Below are 16,264 nucleotides of genomic sequence, written 5' to 3' on the forward strand. Positions count from 1 at the left end.
ATCCAGACCCAGTGCTTGGCCCACAACTCATGGCTCCAAGGGAGGCTGCCACCTCGACATTTGGGGGCTTGGGCTTTTAGGATCAGAGGTAAAGAAAGAAGGGTCTTATAGCTCCCCTTCACTCATCTGTGGGCTAAGAGCTTTTGGACCACTGGGCCAATGCCACTCTTTGTTTTGCACTGAGAAAAACCATCAACATAGATACCACGCCGAGATATTTCTGAGTGTGGCTTTGATCTTCCAGTAGCAACATTCCAGGAGAAAAAGAAGAAAAAAAAGCTGAAGAATCTGCTGCTTGTTGACTGAGAGATTGGGTGTTGTGCCAATTGATGAAAGTCCCAAGGCTCAGCAGGTCTGGGGAGAAAGCAGGGCCTTCCCTATCAGAAGAGCCGCATCACACATTCTCATCCCGGCAAGCCGGCTGCCATCTTCATGACGAAGCACCTCTAATGGCTACCTTGTGTCAGCTGGAAATCTGACTTCACCTAAGGAACAAACAACGGTACGTCACAGTGTCACTAAGAGTTTCTGCACTTATGTGCACATCATGAGCGAATCACATCTGTTAGAATTCTATCCTGTGTGCCAACAGATTTTTTAATACATGTATGACGTTTTAAAATCAGCTCTGAAGAATTTAATGTGGGAGTATGATGGAATGGGGTTGGAGAACTTAACCATGAGTTAACCATTCTTTCTACTTTTCATAATCACACTGCAACAATACATATATTAGTATTAATATATACATATCTTAGCATGCGTATTTCTTTGGTTAAATAAAAATCTCAATGGTCAGAAGGTTGACTTTAGAATTTTTAAAACCATGAATGAAAAAGATAGGGTAGTTATTAGCCTGAAATAAATCCAAGAAAATTATAGTCCTTTTGGTAGATTGGGACTAAATGCAGATTTTCTACGAAATAAAGAGGCATTTAACCCAGAATTTTTCTTTTTAGGAAACTGGTATTTTTAATTTGATTATTGACAGAAATCAACCATTTCCACATTTTGCCCTTTCCTCTTATCAATTCAGAAAATAGAATATATTCCCTCTGCTGTTGCTCCCCTTACCCCACATCTTCTTAATCTCATTAAGGCAGAATTGCTCAATAATAATAGTTAATGATAGTTTCTGATGAAAATTGGATCATTATAGAGATTGAGGAACATCCAACACTCACGATCAAAGAAGGAGGTTACGTATATGAGGAAATCTGTGAAGTCTCATTTTGACAATTTTATTTTGACAACTTATTTCCCTTGTTAAAAATTTTTTTTTCTTCTGGCCTGAACTTGAACCATTAAGGGCATTTTTGTTCTGGATGGTTTTGGTTCTCATTTATTTATTTACTAGTGCCTAAGGACTGCAATCATGCCACTGGCGCTTACCACTGTCTGCCATAGACGTGGGACTCACCTGTGCCATTTCTGGGAGATTCTTGGGGACTGCACTGGGCCTTGGGCTACCCAAGTGGGCTCTCAAGGGCAGGGATCTCAGATCCCGAAGAGGGATAATGGGAGAATCTTGTCTGGTTAGATTCTCCCGTCTCTCAGACCTGTACTAGAAAAATGTTTTGAGAGTCTTCTAGTTGAAATTGTCTATTACATGTGGTGAGAACAATGTCACCTATTCTTTTTATTTGTCATGGTTCCCAAGAATCATGGAGATGTTTTTCAGACCGAAATATTGGGGAACTTATTGCCTTAAACTTTCCAGTCAGAGATGAAGGAGCTAAACATATGGCAAAAGCACATTGCTAGTTTAACCATTCTTTTTTATTTCCTAAGACTCAAGTGATTCTGAGTTAGAAGAGTAAACGCACACACAGTCCAGTAGAGCTTAGTGCTGGAATGTTCTAGAAGATTCTGATCCAGTGGTGTCTTGTTACGATATGAAAACCTGAAAGATCGATGTAGCTGCAACTTCATGTGGTGAAATAACGTGGGTATTTGAGAAATGTAATACTGACGATGAATTATAACATAACTTCCATGTATTATATTAGCCCTTCCGTTATTCCAGGTTCTCTATTTCCTGCTTTGCATATGTGCTCTCAAAGTCAAATCCGGGGATCAATCACAGTAGTTAGTCGTCAGCTACTTCTCAGGGTCAGCACATCTGCTTCTCATAGCTTTCTTGCTTGCTACCTTCATTTCTATTTTGTTCATCTTGATGCATACTCATTCTTTATCTTGACCCACTTCAAATTTCTTTTGGGAAGAAGAAGCATTCTGCAAACAGTTTTGGAACAATTTGTTTCTAAAGAGTAATTAGTTGTGAAGGCTTTAGTTCTTCTTCAGTTCTAAAGAAATCAATGTCTTCCCGGAAGGAAGACAACAGCCATTCTTGTTGAATTATTCTGCTAATGCTTGCTTTGTAAACACTGGTATTTTATGCAAACAAAATCGGAAAGTCTTGATTTGGGCCCTGTAGGGGCGAAGGTCTTCCTTCTATGTATCCTCTGGTGGGCTTCCTGAGGGAGTCATTTCCACACCCCCGTGGATCACAAGGGACACCACTTGCTGGGTTGTCTCCCGGAATGAAGTCTAACTTACTCTCCTTTTCGATATAAACAGTGGGTGTTCGTATACGCATAATCTTTACTCTTGTACTTTCTGAACAGTTTATTTGTGGGGATATAGTATATGTGTGATCATTTCTTTAAGCTGTTTCATCTCTCCCTGAAGAGCCTTCCATAATTACTGCAAAATACTTTTGCACAATGACCCAACTGACATATAAACTGTTCAAAAAGAATTTAGGTTTTCCGAGAGATGGAGAGTTGCCCATTGACAAGGACAGTGGCCTTTGGCGAGCTGGTTGTGCGGGAACTGTCAGAAACCCAGGAGGGGTAATGAACACCTTCACTTAAGTTAGGGCAGCAAAAGCCACCTCCCGTGGGCTGCTCACTCGCTTCACCAGGGCCGTGTTAAGCCGGGGTGGCTGCTGCCTCTGGAGCGGAGATTCGGTCATTAATCACAGGCACACTGCCTTTGGGAGAGGCTTACGGGAAAGTAGGGAGGAGACATCAGGCTGGGTCGCCGCTCGGAAATCAGTGTTGTGGACTCAGAGGTCCTCTCATGAATTTCCAGATGCCTTCAATACACAACAGAAATACACAACAGAGCAAATGGTCCTGAGAGTCTGAAGGGGAAGGCAGTTCAGTTCAAAGTCGCGAAATGAGGGCTTTGTTATTAAGAGAGTCTCAATCTGGTAAGGCTCTCAGGTGAACCCAGTAGTCCAGACTTGATGTTTTATTGTGTATTATTGTTTGTTCTGGTGAGGCACTATTTTCACCCAGCAAGGGTAAGAGTCGGTGGAAAGGATGGACCTTAAGGCAATGGAAAGATTTTTATGTCTTATTTTCTACCTCGTACTGCCTGGAAAATGCTTCCCGTTGTAATGTCAAGTAGTACAAAATAAACCCGAGTGGTCTTGTGTATTTACACTGGGGCCTTAGTTTTGCAAAAAAAATGGGTAAAACATTAGTAGAAAATATAATAAAATGGTACCAGTGGTTGTCTCTTTATGTTGGGGTTGTAAATGTTTCCTTTTGTTTTTCTTTTTTCTAAACTTCACGTACTAAATGAGAAATATTTATAATGAAACTGAAAGCTGGAAATAAAAATCCTAGCCTTACTTTGCAATTTATGCCACATATTTTTGTCCAGAAAATCCTATCAAATATAATTAATAGTCTTCAACCTTGGGCGTAGGTGTCATCTGGGAACTTTTAGATTTTTCAGGGACCGTGAAATCTGGCCTGCGGAGCTAATGCTCGCCAAGGCTGAGGACCACTGAGCTGATAGTTGCCACAGACTTCCTCGTTAATCTGGATCTAACCCTCCTGTGAGGTCCATGACAAACAACTCTAGACTAGAATCACTGAAGCTGAAGGGAGTGTCTGCAGCTGCCCATGGTCATGAGTGGCGGATAACAGAGTGTGGTCTCGTGGGGGCATCCATTTGAACAGTAGGTCCCCCTGAGGTTTCCATGTCACTTATTAGCTTAATGGGAACCGGATAATAGTCAAAGGTAATTCTTAATGCAATATTCATCCAAATTCATTTTTCAAAAAGAAGTGCAGATCTCATAACACTCTCAGAAATGGGAGAGGATTGGGCGCCTGGGTGGCTCAGTGGGTTGAGCTTCTGCCTTCGGCTCAGGTCATGATCTCAGGGTCCTGGGATCGAGCCCCGCATCGGGCTCTCTGCTCAGCAGGGAGCCTGCTTCCCTCTCTCTCTCTGCCTGCCTCTCTGTCTACTTGTGATCTCTCTCTGTCAAATAAATAAAATCTTTAAAAAAAATAAAAGAAATGGGAGAGGATTTGTGAAATAAAATATATATGGGACACTAGAGGTTGGAGCTCACCTATTCCAGTGACTGATAATAATGAATAGATCAATCATGACAACTTTTTTTCTTCTTAAAGATTTTACTTGTTTGAAACAGTGAGACACAAGCAGTGGGAGCAGCAGAGGGAGACAGAGAAGCAGGCTCCTTGCTGGGCACAAACCTTGACTCCAGGCTCAATTCCAGGACCCCAGGATCATAACCTGAGCCAAAGACTTAACCAACTGAACCATCCAGGCGACCCAACCATGACAACTTTTAAGCTAAATATTCAGGAAGGCATCTTTTTAGCTAAATGTGTGTGTGTGGGGGGGGGTGGAGTGGATGGTGGGATGGCAGTGGTAGTGATGGTGGCCAGGATCTGAAACTATAATATGGGAAGTGACACAAATTCCTTAAGGCTTGGACTGCAATAAAGATAAGAGATGTAGGGGCGCCTGGGTGGCTCAGTAGGTTAAAGCCTCTCCTTTGGCTGGGGTCATGATCCCAGGGTCCTGGGATTGAGCCCCGCATTGGGCTCTCTGCTCGGCAGGGAGCCTGCTTCCTCCTCTCTCTCTCTGCCTACTTGTGATCTCTGTCTGTCAAATAAATAAATAAATAAAATCTTAAAAAAAAAAAGATAAGAGATGTAAATCAACAAATGGGGATTTTGATCTAAAAGTAAGATCGGGGCACCTGGGTGGCTCAGTCAGTTAAGCATCTGCCTTAACCTCAGGTCATGATCCCAGGGTCCCAGGATTGAGCCCTGCCCTGCATCGGGCTCCCTGCTCAGCAGGGGGCCTGTTTCTCCCTCTTCTGCTCCCCCTGCTTGTGCTCTTTTTCTGTCAATTAAATAAATTAAATCTTTAAAAAAATAAAGGTAAGATCATTGTCTATGTAAAATCTTCTCTCTTAATTATCATCTTCATAGGAAAAGAAAATATTTTCAGATTCTAGAGGCTATCATAAATGAAAATTTCCCGAAATCCAGGCGTCTAGACAAGCAAATTCATTTTCAATTGAGTGAATAGGAAACACAGATAGGGTGTCCCTCAGCTACTGCTCCCCTTCCCAGGAGTTGCCCACGGTCGGGCCCAGCAGCTGCAGTCACACTTGCCTTCCTGGCTACATTTTAAGAGACCACCAGTGGGTCAAGCAGAGTCTCGATCCTGAGAGTTTGGAATTCGGACTGAGCCGCTAGGAAGTCATTCCTGCAGGTCAATGAGCAGAGGACACCAGGGAGTGAGGGGAACCGTGTGGGTCACGTGCACACATAAGCAGTGATTGCCGGTTTGCTGAGATCAACGGAGTGGACAACGTGAGGGAACTCGAGCAAGGGAAGCTGACTGCCGGCTTTTTGGTCCAGTCCTCTGCCGGTCCTGGCTCTGCTTGATGTCCTTGGATTCCATTAGCCATCTCAAGAGCCTTCCATAAGGGCCTTTTTTTTTAAAGATTTTTATTTATTTATTTGACAGAGAGATATCACAAGCAGACGGAGAGGCAGGCAGAGAGAGAGAGGGAAGCTCTCTAAGCAGAGAGCCCGATGCGGGACTCAATCCCAGGACCCTGAGATCATGACCCAAGCAGAAGGCAGTGGCCTAACCCACTGAGCCACCCAGGTGCCCCCATAAGGGCCTTTTTGCTTCAACTCGTTTGAAGTGATGTCTTTACCAAAGGGCCTTGACTAGAAAAAATGGTAACCAAAGCAAACTGCCTAACCTGGCCAGTAATTAACACTGAGAAAGAAACGTAAATGGAAGAAACATTAAGGATGTATTAGTCATTTCTCTCTGCTGAAAATTTTAGAGCAATCATTCTTAGCTTTTTGGGGTTCTATCAGTAGAATTCTTTAAGAAGTGGATGGAAGTTATAGACCTTCTCTTTAAGGGAAAAAACACATTTTGCATATAATCCACGTCCACAGGATAAATACTACTTAAGTAATCAGTGTTTTGATTTGAGCCTTAATAAATGTACACATATACCTGTCATCCTCATTGTGTCACCCACTTTGGTTATAAGCTTGTTTCTAAAGGAGGAAACCAGTTTTCTCTGTAAATTCTAGTTCCTTTAACTTCATGGCTCAATCAGAATTACTCAATGAAGTTATGATCTGTTAAATTATGGGTATGTATGGTATCATAATACTTTTTTATAATATTAAAATACTTGTTGAATGCAAATCATGATCTGTGCCCCAAACATAAATGTCTTATTAAGGAGGATTGAGAGTACTTCACATTGACATGGAATGCCCTCTTCTGAGGCCAATCTTTTCTTCTCTCTTTTAAACTTGTAATTTATCGAAGGGCCCAAGTAGCTACACGTCAGCTTGTATTTGAATTTAGTCTCTACTAGCTACCACATAACCCTGGTCAAGTTCTCTAGGCTTTTGAGACTGAATTTCTTCATTGGTAAATGAGGTCAACAATGGTATAGAATCATAAGGTTTTTGTGAGGTTTTAGTAAGATATTCCACTTAAAGCACTTGGCAAAATGCCTAGCACAAGATAACAAATATTAATTTATTATCTAGATGAACTGACATAGAAATTTAGTCACAATATACTGTGAACTTGCTTCTCCTGAAAGGCCTTGTCTCCTGACTTGTCCTGCATCTTACACTGATAGAGTAAGGGCCAGGACGCATTTAGGGTCAAGGTCCACTCAAGGCTTTCTTCCTTTGTGAAAAGCCCTCCCTCTCCTAGGCAGAACGAGCGACCTCTTTAGGCTTCCCTGGGTATTCCTCCTCACTGAGCTGGAATCCACTGTATCGTTGGGCTCCATCTCCAGACTCTGAGACAGGGACCGAATTATTCTCCTCCTCTGTATCCCATAAGATAATCTGTAGAATAAATACATGAGTAAAGACGCACAGAGCCAACAGTGAAGGAGGTTCTTGCCCTTCCCCTCTCATTGATCAGACCCTGAGGGAGAGCAGAAGCGAAGAGGTTGGTATGAGAATAAGAAGGAACCTACAAACAGGGAAAGACTGACAGTTCTGTAGCCATGGTAACGAGGAGCCACCAACAACTCGTTTTAAGTCTCTTCAATCTATCCATGACAACTAGCCGAAGTGAACACGCTTTCGCAAACCAACCGGTGCTGGCTCTTGCTTATGAAAATCAGCCAATAAATTAGGATGGACCGACTCCAGTAAAAACACCCGAGTACCAGCCAATCCATAGGTCTCACCCGAGCAGCCACGCTTCCACAGATGATGTCAACTTACTCACACTTCTGAAAGTCCATCAATCCCATGAATTCCGCACTTCTCAAAAACCCTACATGAGATTAGCAGCCTGCTCTGTTCCTGGAGATCAGGCCTGGCAAGCACCGCTCTCCCTGACTAGAGCCAGCCACAAATTCAGTTTGGTCCTTTTATTTCAGACATTGGGAAATAATCTCATCATCCTTTCCCAATTCTGATGTAGACAATTTTTGTATTTAGATAAGTTTCATGTAACATAATTCACAATCTTATACATTTTAGCATATACAACTCAGTGATTTTAAGCATATTCACACAGCTGTGCAATCATCATCCCTGTTCAATTCCAGATTATTTCCTTTATCCTAAAAGGAAACTTTGGACTTCCCAATTGCCAGTCTCTTCACCACCTGCCAACCACCAGTCTACTTTCCATCTCTGGATGGAGATGTTCTTGATATATCAGATGAATGGAACCATACAGCATGTGGCCTTTTGGGTCTGGCTTCCTTGTTGAAATGTTTCAACCTTCCTCCATGTTGGAGGTGGATCCATACTTCACTCCTTTTCATGGCCAAATAATAGTCCACTGTATGGACAGAATACATAGTTTTTAAATCCATTCTTCTGTAAATGGATACTTGGGTTGTTTCTACCTTTTGGTTATTGTGAATAATGCTGCTATGAACATTGGTGTACAAATATCTGTTTGTGAGCACCTGTTTTCAACTGGTTGACAGTGTTTTTTTCAGGACTTTGACTGTATCACTTAGGGTTGCCTCACTGGCTAGGTCAGAGGAATATGCGACTCTCGCTCCCGGAGGTGTGAGTTTGAGCCCCACACTGGGTGTTGGGATTACTTTTAAGATAAATTCTGGAAAATAAATAAATAAGCCATCCTACTGCCTTCTAGCCTCCATGATTTTTTTTTTTATTACTCAAAAATAAAATAAAAAAGTTAAAAATAACTTCATTTTTAAAATTTAGTTTTCTCACTCTGTGCTGTGCCTTCAACATTTTCATGATTTTCTGGTCCTCAATAAGAAAAGCACACTTTGATCCTGTCATGAACAAACTTAGCGCACATGGAACCACCACAGGTCCTGCTGACGTGTTTTTTCATTTTAGACAATTTCATAAGAACAGTAGGTCTCTAGGGGCGCCTGGGTGGCTCAGTGGTTAAAGCCTCTGCCTTCGGCTCAGGTCATGATCCCAGGGTCCTGGGATCGAGTCCCACATTCGGGCTCTCTGCTTGGCAGGGAGCCTGCCTCCTCCTCCTCTCTCTCTCTGCCTGCCTCTCTGCCTACTTGTGATCTGTCAAAAAAAAAAAAAAAAAAAAAAAAAAAAAAACTTAAAAAAAAAAAAGAACAGTAGGTCTCACGGCATGAACTCCTCGAATTGGCCTGGGCACACGCCACATGCGGATTTTGGTGCTTTCCCAACCCTCTTGGTACAAAGTGAAATTATCCTACCACCAGCGGTTCAGGACAGCCTAGTTTTGCTAGAGGCTGTATCACAGGACAGCCTACAGTAGTATGTTAGGTGCTGGACTGTTCTGGATGCCTATGGATTTCACCCCCAGAAGGGGAAAAAGCTCCATGATTTCCAATGAGAAATCAGCCAGTAAGTTTACTGAGGATCCATTTGCTGTGATGAGTTGCTTATCCAGAACAGGCAAATCTAGATTCTGAGAGCAGATTGGTGGCTGCCAGGGTTAGGAGGAAGAAGGAACGAGAAATAGTGCTCATGGGCGTGGGGTTTTCTTTTTGGAGTGATGAAAACATTAAAAAGGAAATTAGTGATGATGATTGCCTAGCTCTATGAATGTAGTAAGATCTCCCAAATTGTCCACTTTGAAAGGATAAATTACGTCTTGAGCTGCTATAGAAAAATCTAAATTGGATGTCTCAAAGGTATCTCAGAATCAGTGTGCCCAATATCAAATCCTTGTTCTTTTCATACCAAACCCTGTCTTCTTCCTGTGCTCTCTAGAGCTCAGAGTGGACCACCACCCATCTACTTCCACAATAGAAACCCTGGGTCATGCTTGCCACCTTGTTACTCCATTCTCCCAATATTTAGTCCATCCTTGAATCCTATCAATTTTACCTCTTAAATGGCTCTTTAATTTTCCCATCTGCCCCCATCTTTAACGGTCCATCCCCCAGCCACCCTCTCTCGTTAACAACCCCTCTCATCCGGCTTCCTCACTTACGCTCTCTCGCCCCTCTTCAAGTTGCCATCCCCGCAGCAGCTGGCAGCACTGGACTGCTCAGCAGATAGACCAGGCACTTACCAACCACATCAGCAAAGCAGGCCACTTACAAATTGAGGCAAACTTCTTGGAAATTTTTGATATTTTCTATCAGTTAGGATACAGCATTTCTCTAAGTAACAGAAAAACCAGCTCACACTTCCTGAGATAGTGGGAAAATGTATTATCTCATCTATCAAGCCCTGAGTAAGGCAGGCTCCACAGTTAAGCTCAGTCATGTCTTGAAGCACCTACATTTTTTTCCCTACTGCCATTCTGCCGCCTCCCCTCATGGTGGTACGGGGCTGCCGACATCAAATAGGAAGCATAGTTCCCCTATTCACATCCAGTGATGGAAGGAAAAGCTCCCTCAAGGATAAGTTCTTCCCTTAGCTTGTATTAGGCAAATTTAACTTATAGGCATACCTGTGGACCAGGGAAAGGCCAAACACTCACTCATTAAGGTCTAGACTGATTAAGGCATGGACTGATTAAGGTCTACCTGTGGACTGGATGGACAGCTGAATAAAATTTGAGAATCTGTTGAGGAGGAGGAAGACAGGAATGGGCACTTAGCCTTTATCCAGTAATATGGCTCTTCTTTTAGGCAAGACTTGAAACATAAGGAAAGGGCCCTAATATTTTGCAGAAGGAGGAAGCTAACTTTAGGAAAATATCATTTACGGCATGAGGTTTCCCCCTTCGTATTTCAATATTCAAAACTCAAATGCATTTTCTGTCATCTGGCACAAACAAAACTTAACAATTTATCAGTAATTCAGTAAAGAGCTTCCCAATTTTTCTTACTGCGCTACGATAAAGTTAAATGTAAAGATTATCATACGGGATCAAGAATGGGTCCTTCTTTTTCAAACATTTCTTTATTGGGCTCTATACATTTATGCAATATATACCACGCATCTACAATTGTGCCAGTAGAGCCGTAAGTAAAAAGAAAACATATTTTAGGCACAGTTCTGGGATAAGCTGAAAGACCTGAAACCATTCTTTCAGTTAACAGACCTAGATATATTATAGGTAATTGAATTCTAAAAATCTGCTGTAATAAAAATCAAGTGCATTTAACCCAGAGATAAGGGCTTCTCTGTGTCATCTTCATAAAAATGAGGTTATTATTTGACAGTATACATAAGTCACTAGCAAGCATTGCAGTGCGTTATTCCCCTACCCATGTGTGGTTGGCCCCTCATGGAAGTCTATGGTATAAGCTCTCTTCCCTCCGTAGCAGGATCTGTAGCTGGGCAGTTAAAGAGAAAAGTCAGTTAAAGTGGGGAATCACAAAATTGTAACAAATATCCTGAAAATGTTATTTTTAATTAAAAACACACAGGTCTATTCATCCATCATTCCTTTGTTATTGGGCTGAAAGGTCTCTTCTTGGAGTGGAGTCTATGGATGGGGGCAATACGGAAGACACGCATTAACATGAGCAAGTGGTGCCACCCGTTGTAGTTTCAGTGGAGTGAGGACTCGAGGCACCTGTGGAGAAGAATGAGAGCAGAATTCCGCTGGATTTTGACGGACCTTTCCTCCATCCAAACCTATACATTTGTTTCGCCCAGACCTAATTCCACAGCATTTTTTCTCAAGACGTGATAAAGACCTATCTTTAGAGATAGGTCCTGATATCAGATTGGTCTTTATCAGATCTTCCCAAGCAGTTGACTTATTTTCACAGAGATCACAACTCTCTTCACACTCCTACTTGTCTGCTGTGGGTGATATTTAATTAAATGATGTAATTACTAAGTACAACTTGCATAAACAAGTTTGGGAACAAATGACTGACTTTTGGAAAGCATACAACTCAGAAGAAGTGATTGAAGTGATTAGCCCATCAGGGACTAGCCTACTTACTAATTGTAAAAATTGCATAGGCCTTCAGCATTAGGGATGTTTTTCACACAGGACAGAGACTGGTTCAAAGGTCTGAGCCACAGGAAGGCAGAGCTGGTTTTAGAAACAGAAAATCTGAATTCAGAAACGGCACTTAAATTTATATGAAGTTATGAAACTCTTCTGAGAGGAATGCTAACAAATAGGATTTGAGCGACCTTTCGTTATAGAGTTTCCAGTAGGGCCAGTGATGCTTCTTTCTCTGGTGGAGGCCATAATGCCTGATCCTCCTGTTGGATGTTGTTAGGGTCACTGGGTCTACTCTTGGTGAATGCTCTAAAATATTAAAATATCTCTCTCTTTGAAGAAGGCAGAAAAGGAACTGCTTTTAGTTTATGTTTAAGAAAGTACTTTTGGCTTTCAGCTCAGAGGAGGTGAAGGTGCAACTATCTTCTGTCGTCCCCAGTCCGGGTTCACCCAACATCAGTTGCCTCTACCATGCCACCTAAATTTGACCCCAACGAAATCAAAGTTGCATATGTGAGGCACACCGGTGGGGAAGTTGAGGCCATGTCTGCCCTGGAATAATCATCCCCCTGGGTCTTTCTCCAAAAAAGGTTGGTGACGACATCACCCATCATTACAGTGAAACTGACATGCAGAACAGACAAGCCTGGATTGAAGTGGTACCTTCTGCCTCTGCCCTGATGATCAAAGCCCTCAAGGGACCACCAAGAGACAGAAAGAAGCATAAAAAACATTATGCGCCATGGAAATAGCACTTGGGATGTGACTGTCAACACTGCCCAACAGATACAGCCTTGAGCCAGAGAATTCTCTGGAACCACCCAGTCTGTGGGCTGCAGTGTTAATGGCGCCACCCTCATGATATCACAGATGACATCAACAGCGGTGCAGTGGAATGTCCAGCTCGTTAAAAACCAGAAAGGAAAATATTTCAATAAAGAATCATTTGACAACCAAAAAAGAAAAAATATATACTGAAGTCTACAGTAGCCTTAATGTGAGTCAGATTACTAAGGATAATAAAATTCTCCAAGAGAACCAATTTGCTAATCAAGAGGGGGAGAAAGGATCCTGTTTCCTGGTGCCCTCTTGTGATAAAACAGCATGTCTACACTGGGGATTAAAAAGCTTTAAGATCGAAGAATCTGAAAGAGGTCATCTCCCTTCATTAATGGTTGGACTGAACACTAAGAACTAGCCACCAAAAGGATGTGCTTGAGGTGGGCCACAGGGTCAGAAGTATTTCCTCTCCACCTCATAAATTATCTAAAATGACATTACATTACTTTTAGAAGTAAAAACAACAAAAACACCACCATGATTTACCACCACAGTTAGTTAATATAAGCAGAACCACTTTAAAGTTTTGAACAGAACAACCTATAGCCCTAACATGAGGACCATCTTTTAGTAATTTTTTTTTAAGATTTTATTTTTAAGTAATCTCTGCACCCAACGTGGGGCTTGAACTCACAACCCAGAGATCAAGAGTCACACACTCTACCAAGTGAACCAGCCAGGCATCCCCCTCTTCTAGTAATTCTTATTTAATTCAGGGGGAAGACCAATAATTCTTTTTAAGTTTTCCTATTGTTTTGCCTCACTGTTTAAGAACTTTTTTTTAAAAGATTTTTAAGGGGCGCCTGGGTGGCTCAGTGGGTTAAGCCGCTGCCTTCGGCTCAGGTCATGATCCCAGGTCCTGGGTTTGAGCCCCACATAGGGCTTTCTGCTCAGCAGGGAGCCTGCTTCCTCCTCTCTCTCTGCCTGCCTCTATGCTTACTTGTGATTTCTCTCTGTCAAATAAATAAATAAAATCTTTAAAAAAAAAAATAAATAAAAAAAAAGATTTTTAAAAGATTTTATTTTTTTTTTAAGATTTTTTTTTTTTTTTTTTTTTAAATTTGACAGAGAGATCACAAGCAGGCAGAGAGGCAGGCAGAGAGAGAGGAGGAAGCAGGCTCCCTGCTGAGCAGAGAGCCCGATGCGGGGCTCGATCCCAGGACTCTGAGATCATGACCTGAGCCGAAGGCAGTGGCTTAACCCACTGAGCCACCCAGGCGCCCCAATTTTTTAAAGATTTTAAAAGATTTTGTTTAAGAGAGAGAGACAGTGAGAGGGAATACAAGCAAGGGGAGAGGGAGAGGGAGAAGCAGGCTACCCGAGGAGCAGGGAGCCAGATGCGGGGCTCGATCCCAGGAACCTAAGCCGAAGGCAGACATTTAACGACTGACCACCCAAGCACACCAAGATCTTTAAAAAAAATAACAAAGACTAATAAGTAAGGCAAATCCTCAGCTGTTTTCCTAACTAGCATTTAGGAAGCCCACTGTATTATAGAGTCTCTAAAAGGCAGTGCCGAATGGGGTTAAGATCATGAACTCTGGAGCCAAATGCCATTTACTTGCCAGTGACCTTAGGACAGTTACTTAACCTGTCTGTGCCTCAATTTCCGTATCTGTAAAATAATAATATTACTTACCTGTCTATTCAGAGAATTAAGTGACTTCATGTGTAATCAACCAGTTATGTGTAAACTGCTTTTAACAGTGCCTGACACGTAGTAGGTTCTATACACATTTAATAAATAAATGCAAATTTTTTAAATGTCAGTGAGTTTACTAAGTATGTACTAAGAATGTTTTTTCTGGAGGCACCTGGCTGGCTCAGTTGGTAGAGTGTGTGACTCTTGATCTTGAGCTCCATGTTGGGTGTAGGAATCAATTAAAAAATTAAAAAAAGAATAGTTTTTGTATTCTTTTCAACACTCTCTTATTCAACATTCTTACCCTTTAGGATTGTTATTAACAATAACTTCTACTTAGCCTAGAGAAGTTAAATGTATGCTTAATGAGATATTTATTTAGGGACAAGTAATCTAAATTTCTAAGATGGTGTTTAGAGAAGGTTATGACTAAGACCTCTGATAATGTCATGTGCTATGCCCATTAATGAGGAGAAGTTCTTCTAGAGCCCATTTTCCCCAATGTGGAGGCCCTTGAGAGATACTGACTGTGCATTAGCAAGGAACCCAGGCATAACCCAGGATGTATGTGTGTGTGGTTTTAGAATATTAACCTGAATTCTTGGATGCTCCTCCCTTGAGTGTAAGATAGACTTAGTGACTTGTTTCTAAGAAATCAAATGAGGGGCGCCTTGGTGGCTCAGTCAGTTAAGCGTCTGCCTTCAGTTCACGTCATAATCTCAGGGTCCTGGGATTGAGCCCCTGTGGGCTCCCTGCTCAGCGGGAGTCCGCTTGTCTCTCTCCTTCTGCCCTTCCCCAACGATTGTACGTGCTCTCTCAAATAAATAAAATCTTAAAAAATAAATAAATAAAATGAAGTGGGAGTGATGGTGACAACGTCCTTCCTCGCTTGAATCTGAAGGAAGCTGAAGGAAGCCAACTGCCAGGTCATAAGGATACCCAACAGCCCAGTGGAGAGGCTCGGTAAGGAATGGAGGCATCCTGCCAACAGCGCTGTGAGGCAGTCATCTTGTAAGTGGACCAGCCAGCCCCAGTCAAGTCTTCAGATGACTGCAGGTCTGACTGACTGCTTGAGAGAAACATGAGGCACACAGAGCCAGAACCGCCAGTTAAGCCACTCTTAGATTTGACCTGTGGAGACCATGTAAGATAATAAATGTTCACTGCATTAAGCTGCTACATTTTGGGGTAATTTTCTACACAGGACAGGTAACTATTACAGTGTTTGCTCGTGGATGAGTAAAAGGAGGAGTACGAAGTACCCTTTCTAGACCTGATACTGCCCGACCAGTGAAAACCTATCATCTTGACCCAAGAGCTATTGCCACCTTGCAGTTAGATGCTGTGATAAAATGGTTTCTTTCTTCTCCCTGCCCGGTTGCTACTTCTTACATCCCAAGCATGTCAGTGTTTGTCCTACCCCTTAGTATAATTGCCCATAGTGTCTGTGATGAAGTTTGAGTGCAGTCTCAGCAAGACAGAGACTGTTAGTATGACAAGGCAAGTAGCTGGCTATGGAGAAGCCCCAAAGAATGAAGCTTGCACAATACACTGTCTGGGTTTTGGTCGTCCTAAAGGGTCAGGAACTCTATTTTTCAGAATGTTCAGAACTTTATAGACTAAACTGACAGACTTGGGGGCCGAACCATACAAATTAAATTCACACGAGACTAATGTATAAACCAGGAAGCTTCTCTGAATTTCCTATGTGTTGAAATGGAATTCTGGTGCTCTCAATCAGAGTTCCTCCTTTTCGGGAGTGATAGCTTGGAGGTCATGTGAGCAAATCAGAAGGTGGTTCAGTTAAGGTTGCAATTAGAGCCTAAAGTGAAGAGTCTCAAGGTATGTTCTTCCCAAGCCACAGCAAGTCTTGATAAACTGATACTATCTGATGAAGAGAACACTTCTGGCCACTAAACTGCTCACATGTCTTGGATTTAGTACCTCCCTTCCATGGTTAACTCTGTACGTACACTGTCATATTTTGTTTTTCCAAGCTCTTGGCAAACTATTTCTGTTCACATTTTCTTTCCTCAATGAGTATTATTTTAAAACCACAGTGTACCTAGGAAACACTGGGGCTCACCTCATCACTTG

This window comes from Lutra lutra, chromosome 2, assembly GCF_902655055.1.
Source record: "Lutra lutra chromosome 2, mLutLut1.2, whole genome shotgun sequence".
Taxonomy (NCBI): domain Eukaryota; kingdom Metazoa; phylum Chordata; class Mammalia; order Carnivora; family Mustelidae; genus Lutra; species Lutra lutra.